Genomic DNA, 12674 nt, shown 5'->3' on the forward strand with positions numbered 1-12674 from the left:
AGGCTGGTGTATCTGGAGACTTTTTGTCCAGGGACTGGAAACAATTCCTGTCCTGCTCGGTTCAACAACAGTCTTCCCTGCTGCTTTAAATCGGTGCCACAGCTCAGCCCCTTGGATGTAAAATCTTCATCTCCCCCTAGTCCCTCCCCACCTTCCATTTTTTACCCACCTGAAAACAGTTCGCTCTCCTGTGGGTTTTGTTGTTGTTTTAAATCAAAGTATACCAGACACGTGTGAACATGCACAAAGCCTAAGTGTACTGGTCAACAAATTATGACACAGTGAACATACCCATGTAACAGTGAACCAAGTCAAGAATTAAATCGTTGGGGCGCCTGGAAGGCTCAGTGGGTTAAAGCCTCTGCTTCGGCTCAGGTCATGATCTCAGGGTCCTGGGATCAAACTCCGCATCGGGCTCTCTGCTCCCCAGGAAGCCTGCTTCCTCCTATCTCTCTGCCTGCCTCTCTGCCTACTTGTGATCTCTGTCAAATTAATAAATAAAATCTTAAAAAAAAAAAGAATTAAATCGTTACTGGCATCTCAGAAGCCCTCCTCATTTCCCCTTCTAGCCACCACCTCACCCTCCTTACCAAAGGTGACCTCTAACACCATACAATGGTTTTGCCTGATTTTGAGCCAGTATCATTAGGTATCATTTTGTGTCTGGCTTCTCTCAATATTATGTTTGTGAAATTCATGCATATCACATTGTGGTAGCAGTGATTCCTCCATTTGCATTGCTTTACTGTATGGCATTAAATGAACATACTACAATTTAACTGTTATTCTCTCTCTCTATTTTTTTTTTGTTTGTTTTTTTGTTTTGTTTTGTTTTGTTTTAAAGTAGGCTCTATGCTCATGGAGCCCAACATGGGGCTTGAACTCACAATCCTGAGTTCAAGACCTGAGCTGAGATCAACAGTCAGTTATGATCTCATAATTAACCGAGCCACCCGGGTACCCCTATCTGTTATTCTGTTGGTGGACATTTGAGTTGTTCCCAGTTTGGGGTTATTATGAATAATGCTGCTGTAGCACTTTTGTTTGTGTCCTTTGGTATACTTACGTTCATCTTTCTGTTGGATATATACCTAGGAACAGAATTACTAGGTCATAGAGTAATCCTACGTTTAGTGTTAGTAAATGCTCCTAAATAATTTTTTGAGCTGCTCATGTTAATTATACTTCTGCCAGCAGTGTCTTAGAGTTCCAGTTACTTCACATTTTCAGCAGCATTTTGTATTATCAATCTAAAAAGGTTTAAAAATTTTAGTCATTTAAAATTAACAAGTCAGGAAATGACAGATGTTGGCGAGGATGTGAAGAAAGGGGAACCCTCCTACACTGTTGGTGGGAATGCAAGCTGGTGCAGCCACTCTGGAAACCAGTATGGAGGTTCCTCAAAAAGTTGGAAATAGAGCTACTCTATGACCCAGCAATTGCACTACGGGGTATTTACCCTAAAGATACAAATGTAGTGATCTGAAGGGGCACGTGCACCCGAATGTTTATAGCAGCTATGTCCACAATAGCCGAACTATGGAAAGAACCTAGATGTCCATCAACAGATGGATGGATAAAGAAGATATGGTATCTATATACGATGGAATAGTATGCAGCCATCAGAAAATGAAATCTTGGGGTGCCTGGGCCGCTCAGTAGGTTAAGCATCTGCCCTTGGCTTGGGTCATGATCCCAAGGGTCCTGGGACTGAGCCCCACATTGGGCTCCTTGCTCAGCGGGGATCCTGCTTCTCCCTCTCCCTCTGCCTGCCTGCATGCCACTCCCCCTGCTTGTGCTCTCTCATTATCTCTGTGTGTCAAATAAATAAGTAAAATCTTCAAAAAAATGAAATCTTGCCATTTGCAATGATGTGGATGGAACTAGAGAGTATTATGCGAAGGGGAATAAGTCAGAGAAAGACAATTATCATACGATTTCTCTGATATGAGGAATTGGAGATGCAGGGCAGGGGGTTGTTGGGGGTAGGGAGGGGAAAAAATGAAACAAGATGGGACCAGGGAGGGAGACAAATCGTAAGACACTCTTAATCTCGGGAAACAAACTGAGGGTTGCTGGGGGGTGGAGAGGGAGGGATAGGGCGTCTGGGTGATGGATACTGGGGAGGGTATGTGCTATGGTGAGTGCTGTGAATTGCGTATTGTGTAAGATTGATGATTCACAGACCTGTGAATGAATCGAAGAAAATAATACATTATATGTTAATAAGAAAATTTTAGCCATTCAGGGGGGTATATAGTGGCATCGCATTAAATTGACATTTCCCTGATAACCCATGAGGGGAAGCACCTTTTCATATCTTTTGTCATTTGGATATCTGTTCAAGTATTTTGTCCGTTTTGAGGGGTCCATTTTTTGTATCTGGCTTTCCGTCTTCTTGTTTTGTAGGAGTTCTTTAAATATTTCAAATATGATGGGGCGCCCGGGTGGCTCAGTGGGTTAAAGCCTCTGCCTTCGGTTCAGGTCATGATCTCAGGGTCCTGGGATCAAGCCCAGCATTGCGCTCTCTGCTCAATGGGGAGCCTGCTCTCCACACCCCTGCCCCACCTGCCTCTCTGCCTACTTGTGATCTCTGTCAAATAAATCAACAAAATACTTAAACAAAAAATAAATATTTAAAAATATATATAAAAAATATGAGTTCTTTGTTGGCTTTAGATATTGGAAGTATTTCTACACGTACATAAATACAGAAGACTTTGGTTTTGGGGTTTTCTAGCCCCAGGACCCCTGGGACAAGACTGTGAGCTCTGGGTCCATTTTGATCACTAGTGTATTCTCGGTTCCTAGCCCTTAGCAGGACTCGGAAAATACACTGCATGAGTAATGGATGGGAAGCTAAGACTCGTCCAGGTAGTTTGTCCTGTGTTGTGCTGATCCCTAGGGTCAGACCTCCAGAGGGGCTGGAGGGAGCAGATTTCCTTCCAGCCCAGCCAGCTGTGACCTTGGGAAGGGGAAGACACCCAGCCCTTCCCTACTAGAAGAGCAGAAATAGCTACAATCTGTGAAGACAGAAGCACGGATGTAGGGAGCAGAGGTCACAGATGAAAAGGCAGGAACTAGCAGCAGGTAGCAAGCCAGCCAGATGCTTCAGAATGAGGGACCCAGTTGGGAGTGGATGCTCAGAGACCCCCAAGGAGACGGTGAGCATCACAGCAGACAAGAACCTTCAAAGTTCACATGGGGCTCCTACTGCCTCAAGACATGCCCCTCCTAAAGCTTGACAGCTGAGGGAGCTCACCTCCACTTAAACACACCTCCCTCTCTGAAGGGGCTTCCTGGGGACTTCCGTTGCCTGGTCTCCTTCCCACCTCCCCATGCGGAACTCTTTTTTTCAGATTTGGGCCTTGATTTCCTCATGGCCTGTAATGTCTATCCTAAAGATGGGAAAAAATTACGTCACTCCCAGTCCCTTTTCCGGGAAGTCTTTGCCCAGGCCTGTGGCGTTCTCTAGCACTTCTCTGTCACTGTCCTTCTCTCCAGTGTCTTCTCCTTTCTTCCTTCAGCCATAGCAGATACCAGGTCAGCTCGGAAGTCTTTATAGGAGAGGGATTTCTCTCTTGCAACCCTCTAACACACTCACAGCGCCCCTCTCCCAGGTCCCTAGAGGACAGTGAGGTTAGTGGTGCCTTCAGAATTTTCTAGATAGGATGACTGTGAGGTAGAAGACTGGTGGGAGAGAAGCTACATGGCATGTCATGAAATGGTGTTTGTATCACACCCACAGTATTTTCCCTCAGAATATGAGATTTTTGGTGGGGTTGAAGGACTTGGGGGGAGGCGGAGGTGTTGCTCACTGATAGGGGCCTGTGAAGGAGCCTGTGAAGGAAGCATCTCTGTGGGGCAGGCTGCTTCAGTCTTGCATGGCATTTTTCCTAATATGGGGTTCAACCAGCCTCAATCCTGAGGTCCTCCATGTCTTGTGGCCTTCCTTTAGGGACAGCTGGTCTACCAATGGCTTCTCCATTGATTACCCGGATACTCATCCTGAAACATAAAATTCGAGAGCCCTGTTCATCCTGGATCCCCTAACGAGTGTGGCATAGTCACAAGACTAGCCCCTGACATGGCTGGAAACTTTTCTGTCTTTTGTTCCTGCTCGGGAAGGGATGCCCCCTCCCATTTTTCCCCTTGCCATAATCCCTCCCCTGCTATCTCCCTCCCAGAGGTCAACTTCTTTCCTGCTGCCCAGAGCTGAGGTGATATCCCCTTCCGGCTTCATTCAGTTCTAGGAGGATGTAGTGATGGGGGTGGGATAGGGAAGTGTGGCCATCTGTGCTCAGGGCTGGTTGCTCTCACCATTGCCTTTGCTTCCCTATAACTGAGCTCCCCTTTCCCAAAGTCCCCTGGATACTCTCTCTGGATTCCTGTGGACAAGAAGGTTCCAAGTATTTCCGAGCTGCAGTTCTGAAATCACTGGCTATTGTTGGAAAGCCCCAGCTTCAAGTCAAATCATCTGGTGAAGAGTAACTATCCATGCTCGGCCACATATTAGGCCCATGACCTTGGGCCTTTTATGAGACCTTTGGGCTCTTTTATGTCTCTCAGCCATATCTGTAAAATGGAGACACTACTCCTTTTGGCAGAGATGCTGCGACGGTTGGTGATAATAGAGCCTTGGGAACACTTCCTGCACATGGTAGGAAGATTTTGATTCCACCAAAGAGGAAGAGGACGAGGCATCAAGGGGCAGGTCGAGGCATATGGAAGGGGCAGGTCGGGTTCTCTCTGGGATGCACACCGAAGTGTAGGCTTGAAGACTGTGTGGGTACTCCTAACTGGGAAGGGTTAGAGATGGACAGTCTTCAGCATGCCCATGGGGAGCAAGCAACCAGATATGGGTCATCTTTTTCTTTCCAGAGCCACAAGGCAGGAGGATCCTAATTTACAAATCAGAGGATCATTTTGATCTGCCCTCCATGTTTTCTGTTCTCTAATTATTCAAAAGCCCAGGGTTTCTTCCTCAACCGGCCTGGTCCTCGGAATCACCTGCGAGCACTTCTTTTAAAATATGGATTTCCAGGCCTCTCTTCTGGAAATTCTGTTTCCAGAATCTGCTGCCAGGCCAGGAAATCCACTCTTTTAATTGGTGCCCCAGATGATTCCCATGATCTGACCAATTTGGAGAATGGCACCCCAATCTGGTGGTTTTCTTTCTTTCTTTCTTTTTTTTTTTTTTTAAATATTTTATTTATTTATTTGACAGATCACAACTAGGCAGAGAGGAGGAAGAGAGAGAGAGAGAGAGAGAGAGGAGGAAGCAGGCTCTCTGCCGAGCAGATGCGGGGCTCCATCTCAGGACCGTGGAATCATGACCTGAGCCGAAGGCAGAGGCTTTAACCCACTGAGCCACCCAATCTGGTGGTTTTCAACCACGACTGCCTATTAGAACCTCCCGGGAAGCTATAACAGAAACAGACCTTTGTTGTAGGAGGAAACACCGAACTTTGTCTGGGAAGGCTCTGGAAGTCTTCGAAGTCCTGGAGATGCTTCAGTTGAAACTTCCTGTGTGGATTTATCTATTAACTCACTTAATCCTAATGATTACACTATGAAGTGGGCTGTGGCAACACAACAGATCACAAACAGGACCATGATTCAGAGAAAGGTAGGTATATTGAAAAGTTATTTAGTTTAGTCCTTAGGGAAACGCAAATCAAAACCACAGTGTGATACCACATCACACTCACTAGGTAGGCCATTAAAAAAAAAAAAAAAGCAAATCCTAGGTTGGCGAGGATGTAGAGAGGTTGAAACCCTTGTACATTTGCTGGTGAGAATGTAAAAGGGTGCAACCACTGTAGAAACATTTCATTGTTTCCTCAACAAGTTAAGCTTAGAATGACCACATCCCCAGCAATTCCACTCCTAAGTTGATGCCCAAAAGAATGGGGAGTAGAGAAAAGCATTCTAGTTGGAGGAAATAGTGAAATGGCAGGACAGGGAGAATGTGGCATTTTGGGGGGAACAGGTTTTTCAGTATGTAGCTAGATGCGTGTTGGGGTGCAGAGGGAAAAGACAGTGTGGTTTGTGATGTTATCAGTTGTACAGCTTGAGACTTATTTTACATGGACCTTTTGTTGGACATACTGGTTTTGTTTTCCCAAGTAGATTGCAAGGTCTTTGAGCATAGATACTTGATATTCTTAAATGTATACTAATTTTTAATGCCTTATATTTTAAAATTTCTGTGCTGTTGGCTGACACATTCTATTTTTTTTTAAAGACTTTTTTTTTTTTTTTTTTTTTAGGAGTAGCTTTGGATTTACAATAACAAAGGCACAGATACTTCCCATATACCTCCTGCCCCATAAACACATAGCCCCCCGTCATCAATCTCACTCACCAGAGTGGTACATTTCCTACGAAGGATGAGCCAACATTGACATATTGTAATCTCCCAAAGTCTTTTGTTTACCTTAAGAGTCCCTCTTGGTGCTGTACATTCTATGGGTTTGGACAAAGGTATAATGGTACGTTCATCATTAGAGTGTCATATACAGTATTTTCAAGGCCTTAACAATCCTCTCTGCTCTGCCTATTCATAACACCCCCTCCCCATGACCACCGATCGGATTATTTTCCTGTCTCCATAGTTTTGTCTTTTCCAGAATGTCCTATAGTTGGAACCATACAGAGTGTAGCCTTTTCAGACTGGCTTCTTGCATTTAATAATACAGATTGAAGCTTCCTCCATGTCTTTTCATGGCTTGATAGCTCATTTCTGTTGAGTGCTGAATACTATTCCATCGTGTGGACAGACCCCAATTTATCCATTCACCTACTGAAGGACATCTTCTTTGCTTCCAAGTTTTGGCAATTGTGAACCAGGTCTTTGTGTAGATAAACGTCTTCCGCTCTTTCGGTTAAATAAATACCAGGGAGTATGATTGGTGGATCTTACGGTGAGGGTTTTGTGAGAAACCGCCAAACTGCTTTCCAAAGCTGCTGACTGTATTCTCCCCAACAATGAAAGAGTGTTTCTGTTGCTCCATATCCTCACCAGCATTTGGTGATGTCAGTGTTCTGGATTCTGGCCATGCTAATAGGTATGTAGTGGTAGTCTCATTGTTTTAATTAGCGTTTTCCTGATGATGTGTAATGTGGAGCATCTTTTCATGTGCTTTACTTGCCATCTCCTTTGATGAGGTGTCTGTGAAGGTCTTTTTATTTCTTAATTTTTAAAGATGTATTTATTTGACAGAGAGAGAGAGAGAGCACAAGCAGGAGGAGCAGCAGGCAGAAGGAGAGGGAGAAGCAGGCTCCCCACTGAGCAGGGAGCCCGATGTGGGGCTTGATCTCAGGACCATGATCTGAGCTGAAGGCAGACACTTAACGGATTGAGCCACCCGGGTACCCCAGGTCTTTTGTTTTAAACATTTTTAATTTGAGGGGCGCCTGGGTGGCTCAGTGGGTTAAAGCCTCTGCCTTTGGCTCAGGTCATGATCTCAGGGTCCTGGGATCGAGCCCCACATCAGGCTCTCTGCTTGGCAGGGAGCCTGCTTCTCTCTCTCTCTGCCTGCCTCTCTGCCTGCTTGTGATCTCTCTCTCTGTGTCAAATAAATAAAATCTTTAAAAAAGAAAAACATTTTTAATTTGAATTCAATTAACTATTATGTATTATTGGTTTCAGAAGCAGAGGTCAGTGATTCATCAATCTTATCTAACATTTATATAACATTATCTATACATAACATTATATAACGTGACATCACCTGCCCTCCTTGATGTCCACCACCCAGCTATCCCATCATCCCTTCACCTCCCTCCCTTCCAGTCTGTTAAAGTCTTTGGCCCAATTTTTATTGAGGTTGTTTGTTTTCCTGTTGTCCTAAGAGTTTTTTGGTTATGTTTTGGATAGCAGTCCCTTACCAAAAATGTCCTTTGACATTTTAATTTAAACTTACAATAAAGTTATGATACTTATAATAAAAGTTATAGGGTGCCTGGGTGGCTCAGTGGGTTAAGCCGCTGCCTTCGGCTCAGGTCATGATCTCAGGGTCCTGGGATCGAGTCCCGCATCGGGCTCTCTGCTCAGCAGGGAGCCTGCTTCTCTCTCTCTCTGCCTGCCTCTCCATCTACTTGTGATTTCTCTCTGTCAAATAAATAAATAAAATCTTTAAAAAAAAAAAAAAAAAAAAAAAGTTATAAAAGTTATAAACTTATAATAAAGTTAATTAAATAAACTTTAATTTAAACTTACAAATTGAGTTCTCCTTCCTCAGACCCTCAGATTGTGAGTCTCATTCACTCTCACCGTGTCAGTTTATGGTGTTAGGTTGATGACTCCCAGATACCTTTGCCTTAGTCTTTTCTTCTGAGCTCTGGGCTTGGATGTCTCAGTACTTTCAGCTCATAATATCCAAAATGCAGCTTGTCACTTCCTGGGTATCTGCTCCTTCTTCAGTGAATGAAGTCACACCTCTCATTTGCTCATGTCCGCCACCTGGGAGTACCTCTCGATGTCTTCCTCTACCCTACCTCCCTACTACCCATTGACTCAACCTTCGAAATACCTCAAAAAGAATTTTTTTTCTTGAGGTAAAATTCACACATAAAAATGAGCCATTTCAAAGCATACAATCCACCGGCATTTGGTAAACTCACCATGTTGTGCAACCATCAGCTTTATTTAGTTCCAGGACATTTGCATCACCCCAAGAGGAAATCTTTTACCCATTAAGCTCCACCCCCCTCTCTTCCCCAGATCTACTAGCCTGCTTTCTGTCTCTGTGGATTTCCCTACTGTGGACATTTCATATAGGAAATACGGAAACCATGCTATAGGTGGCCTTCTGCGTCTGGCTTCTTTCATTCAGCATGAGGTTTACAAGGTTTCTCCATGTTGTAGTGTGTGTCAGTATTTCACTCTTTTTTTATGGCTGAAAAGTAGTTCATAGTATGGATATAACATATTTTGTTTATCCCATTCATTCATTAATGGACATCTGGGTTGTTTCTACCTTTTGAATATTAGGAATAGTGAGGCTACGAGCTATTGGGTACAAACTTTTGTTTGAGAACTTCTTTTCAGTTCTTTTGGGTACATATGTAGTGGAATTGCTGGCTCATATAGTAACTCTATGTATCACTTTTTAAAAAGATTTTATTATTTATTTGACAGAGAGAGACAGCAAGAGAGGGAACTCAAGCAAAGGGAGTCGGAGAGGGAGAGGCAGGCTTCCCACTGAGCAGGGAGCCTGATGCTGGGCTCGATCCCAGGACTCTGGGATCATGACTTGAGTCAAAGGCAGCCATTTAATGACTGAGCCACCCAGGCACCCTTATGTTTCACTTTTTGAGGGAAACAACCAGATAATGAAATCTATTAAAAACCCAGGGGTTGGGGGGGGCACCTGGGTGGCTCAGTGGGTTGAGCCTCTGCCTTCGGCTCAGGGCATGATCTCAGGGTCCTGGGATCGAGCCCCTCATTGGGCTCACTGTCCAGCAGAGAGCCTGCTTCCCTCTCTCTCTCTCTCTGCCTGCTCTCTGCCTACTTGTGATCTCTCTGTCAGATAAATAAATAAAATCTTTATAAAAAACCCAAAACCTAGGGGTGGGGCTCCTGGCTGGCTCAGTTGACAGAGCACACTACTCTTAATCTTGGGGTTGTGAGTTCAAGTCCCACATTGGGTGTAGAGTTTATTTAAAATGACATCTTAAAGGGTGGTGAGATGGAGCCCTGCTTCCCGCTCCATGCTTGGCTTGGGGTCTGCCTGAGATTCTCTCTCCCCCTTCCCCTCCCACTTGTGCTCTCTTTCTCTCAAATAAAATTTCAGGACAAAAAAAAACAAAAAACAAAAAACAAAAAACAAAACCAAGGATGTTTCTGTCACTTAGGGTTCAGCACGTGCAGAGCAATCTGTCCCCCGACCCACATATTCCTGAGATGAACACAGCTCCAGCCCCAGAGAAATATGTCCCCACAGAGCTTGCCCTATGTTGTTGGAAAAGAAATGACATGTGAACACCCTGAGTGGACTTTAGAGATGCCCGTGGCTTTGGAGCACAGGGAGGAACTGAGCTGCCCATGTGCTTAGCTCAGAGCAAAGAAAATTGACTTGTCAAATCCTTCCTCTCAGATAGCATGACTGCAACGGATTCCTGTGTGACACGTTCTTTCTCAGGAGTGCTGACTGTCCATTTTCCGGCTCCTCTTTGAGTTCCAGTTTCTGCTTCTGGACGTGGTCATGAGTGTAGTGTTTACAGCATTGCCCATGGTGGCTGAGGAATACTTTCTGGTATTAAACACTTTATATATATTTTTGTATTTGTAGGTTTGGGTGTAACCTACATGAAGCGTGCTGCTTATCCTTTTTATTGACAGCTACACGGATCCTGAACACTAAAATGGAAAATGGTTTCATTTTTATACAATTATGTACATTTTCCAAAGAAATGAATGAGTACAGACTTTGTGTCTTTCTACTATCTCCTCTGGGGGGAGAAGAATATTGGGTCCGAAAGGGCCAAGTTTTTAGCAACCCGGCTTCAACCTCCAAGGACTCCAGCCCCACTTTATTCCTTTCCTTTCCCTACTTCTTTGCATGACTATTTTGTCTTCCTTCCAACCTCAGGGAGTGAGGTGTGAGTAAGAAGCTTGAGCCAAGTCCTCGATGGGGATGTAGAGTACACCTGCGATTACTGTAGGAGATTTTCCAAGGTGGATTTGTGCAGTGGTAGATGGATGCAGGTAGGGGTGGAGGAAAGTTCCAGATTCATTGCCCCTTCCTGCCGAGTCTTAGAGCTCATGTTGTCCTGGTCTGGCCAACAACCTTTGCAGAAGCCTTCAAGGACCACAGGGCTGAAAGGTCTGCATTCTTGGAACTGGGATTTGGAGCAGTTCCCTGTTGAGGGCTTTCCTTCCCACTGCATTGTTTGGAACTAGACTATCCTTTCTGGCACTAGAAGAGAGCGGTGACACCCAGCGGGGACAAGGTCCCTGCTCATTCTTCTCCCAGTTATCCTGTGGATGATTGGAGACCTAGCTGTCCCCAAACTCAGACAAGGGGAAAAAACCGAACTCAGAAGCTGGGGTGGGGGTGGTAAGAAATGTTGGCAGACCGAGGGAGAGGTGTGAATAGAGAGGGGTCAGCCGGGGGAACAGCGAGAGCTTGAGCTATGAACCAAAGCCAACGGTAAAACAGCCTTTGTCCTTGAGATCTCCTTGGCCGGGTATGAATGAGCTAAACACCACGGGTCTGGGGGCGGGTAGTGGGTTAGGACTGCAAAAGCGCTGGACTTGGGCTTTTTGCCTGGCGCTGGAACTCCAGGGCTGCCTCTTAAGAGCTGTGGGATCTTGGGCAGATGACCTCTCTGAGTCCCAGCTTTCTCCCTCTTCAGTACTCTTAGCACAGGCTTTGGGCTCCAAGAGGTTTTGCCCTGAACACCTACATGACCTTGGGCAAATTACTTTATCTCTGGGTCTAAACTGCCTCATCTGGAAAATAGGAACAGTTTTCTCGTTTCTTCCTTGGAGCTGTTGTGAGGATTCAGTACGATAATGGATGGGAAGTCGACTCCATTATTGATTGATTGGGACCATGGAACGATGGTGCACTTGGGGGCCAGGTGACATGGGCTCGATCTGCCCCCAGCTGGGTGTATGACCCTCTGAGAACCAGTTCCTCATCTGTTCGGAAGGCTGGGAATACTTTCTTCATGGAGCTCTTCTGCGGCTCCGATGAAATCAGGTGTACGAAAGCACTTTCCGCAGTAGGAAGGTGAAGGATTATGTCTGCTCTTCAGCTCACCCTCTAACAAAGGCTGACTAAGTTCTGAATTGGCCGGAAAAAAAGGAGGGTGAGGGAAGGAATGTGAATCTTAGGGGGAGGAGCAAAAAAGCTCAAATACTCCCCACACTGTGTTTCTAACTCTTTCCATGGAGCCTAAGCTCCAAGGAAGAGCCCGTGGCCAAGGGCACGGAGGGAAGTAAGGTGAATTGGGGGTATGGGGGTAGTGAGGTGGAAATGGGAGCCTTTTGCTGTCAAACCCCAGAACGGCATGAAAGGTCTTGGGTGAGGGAAGAGGAGGGAGTCTCTCAAGTCCCAGCTCCTCGGTCTCCCTCTCTGACCCCAGCTCCCTTGTGACTCACAAAGCTCAGCTCCCAGCCTTGAGCCAAGAAAGGCTGCCTTCCAGTGCCCCTACCTGGCAGCTACTAAGCAGATTCAAATCCGCTCAGGGTTGCATTCCAGAGAAAAAGGACAGGAGCGTTGCTGCGCCCTAAGGGAGCGTAGCTTACCCCTTCCAGGCCCACCCCATGGGGCAGAGCCCCTCAAGTCAGGCTCCTCCTTGCTCCCCCATGCCATACCCCCCACTTCCCTCTGAGAGGTCAGAACCAGGACCTGATGCCAGGGCCAGAGCCCTGCTGGTCCCGGGCCCCACTGCAAGGCGGGATCGGGAGTGCCCTTCTCTTGGGAGCTCAGCCCATAGGATGTGCCAGCAAAATGTTTCCACAGATTAGTGCCTCCCGGGGTGGGACAGCAGCAGCAGGTGGCAGAACAGGATAGGGGAGGGAGCAAAGCCCACGAAGCCCTTGGGAGGATCCCAAGGACAGAGGCTTTCTTCTCCAGCCTTCTGTTTCCAGAACCAAGAAGTTCTGGGGTTCCTCCTGCAAAGCCCCTTGCCTCAGTTTCATCTCTCAGTGACTGATC

Source organism: Mustela lutreola, chromosome 14, assembly GCF_030435805.1.
Source record: "Mustela lutreola isolate mMusLut2 chromosome 14, mMusLut2.pri, whole genome shotgun sequence".
NCBI lineage: Eukaryota > Metazoa > Chordata > Mammalia > Carnivora > Mustelidae > Mustela > Mustela lutreola.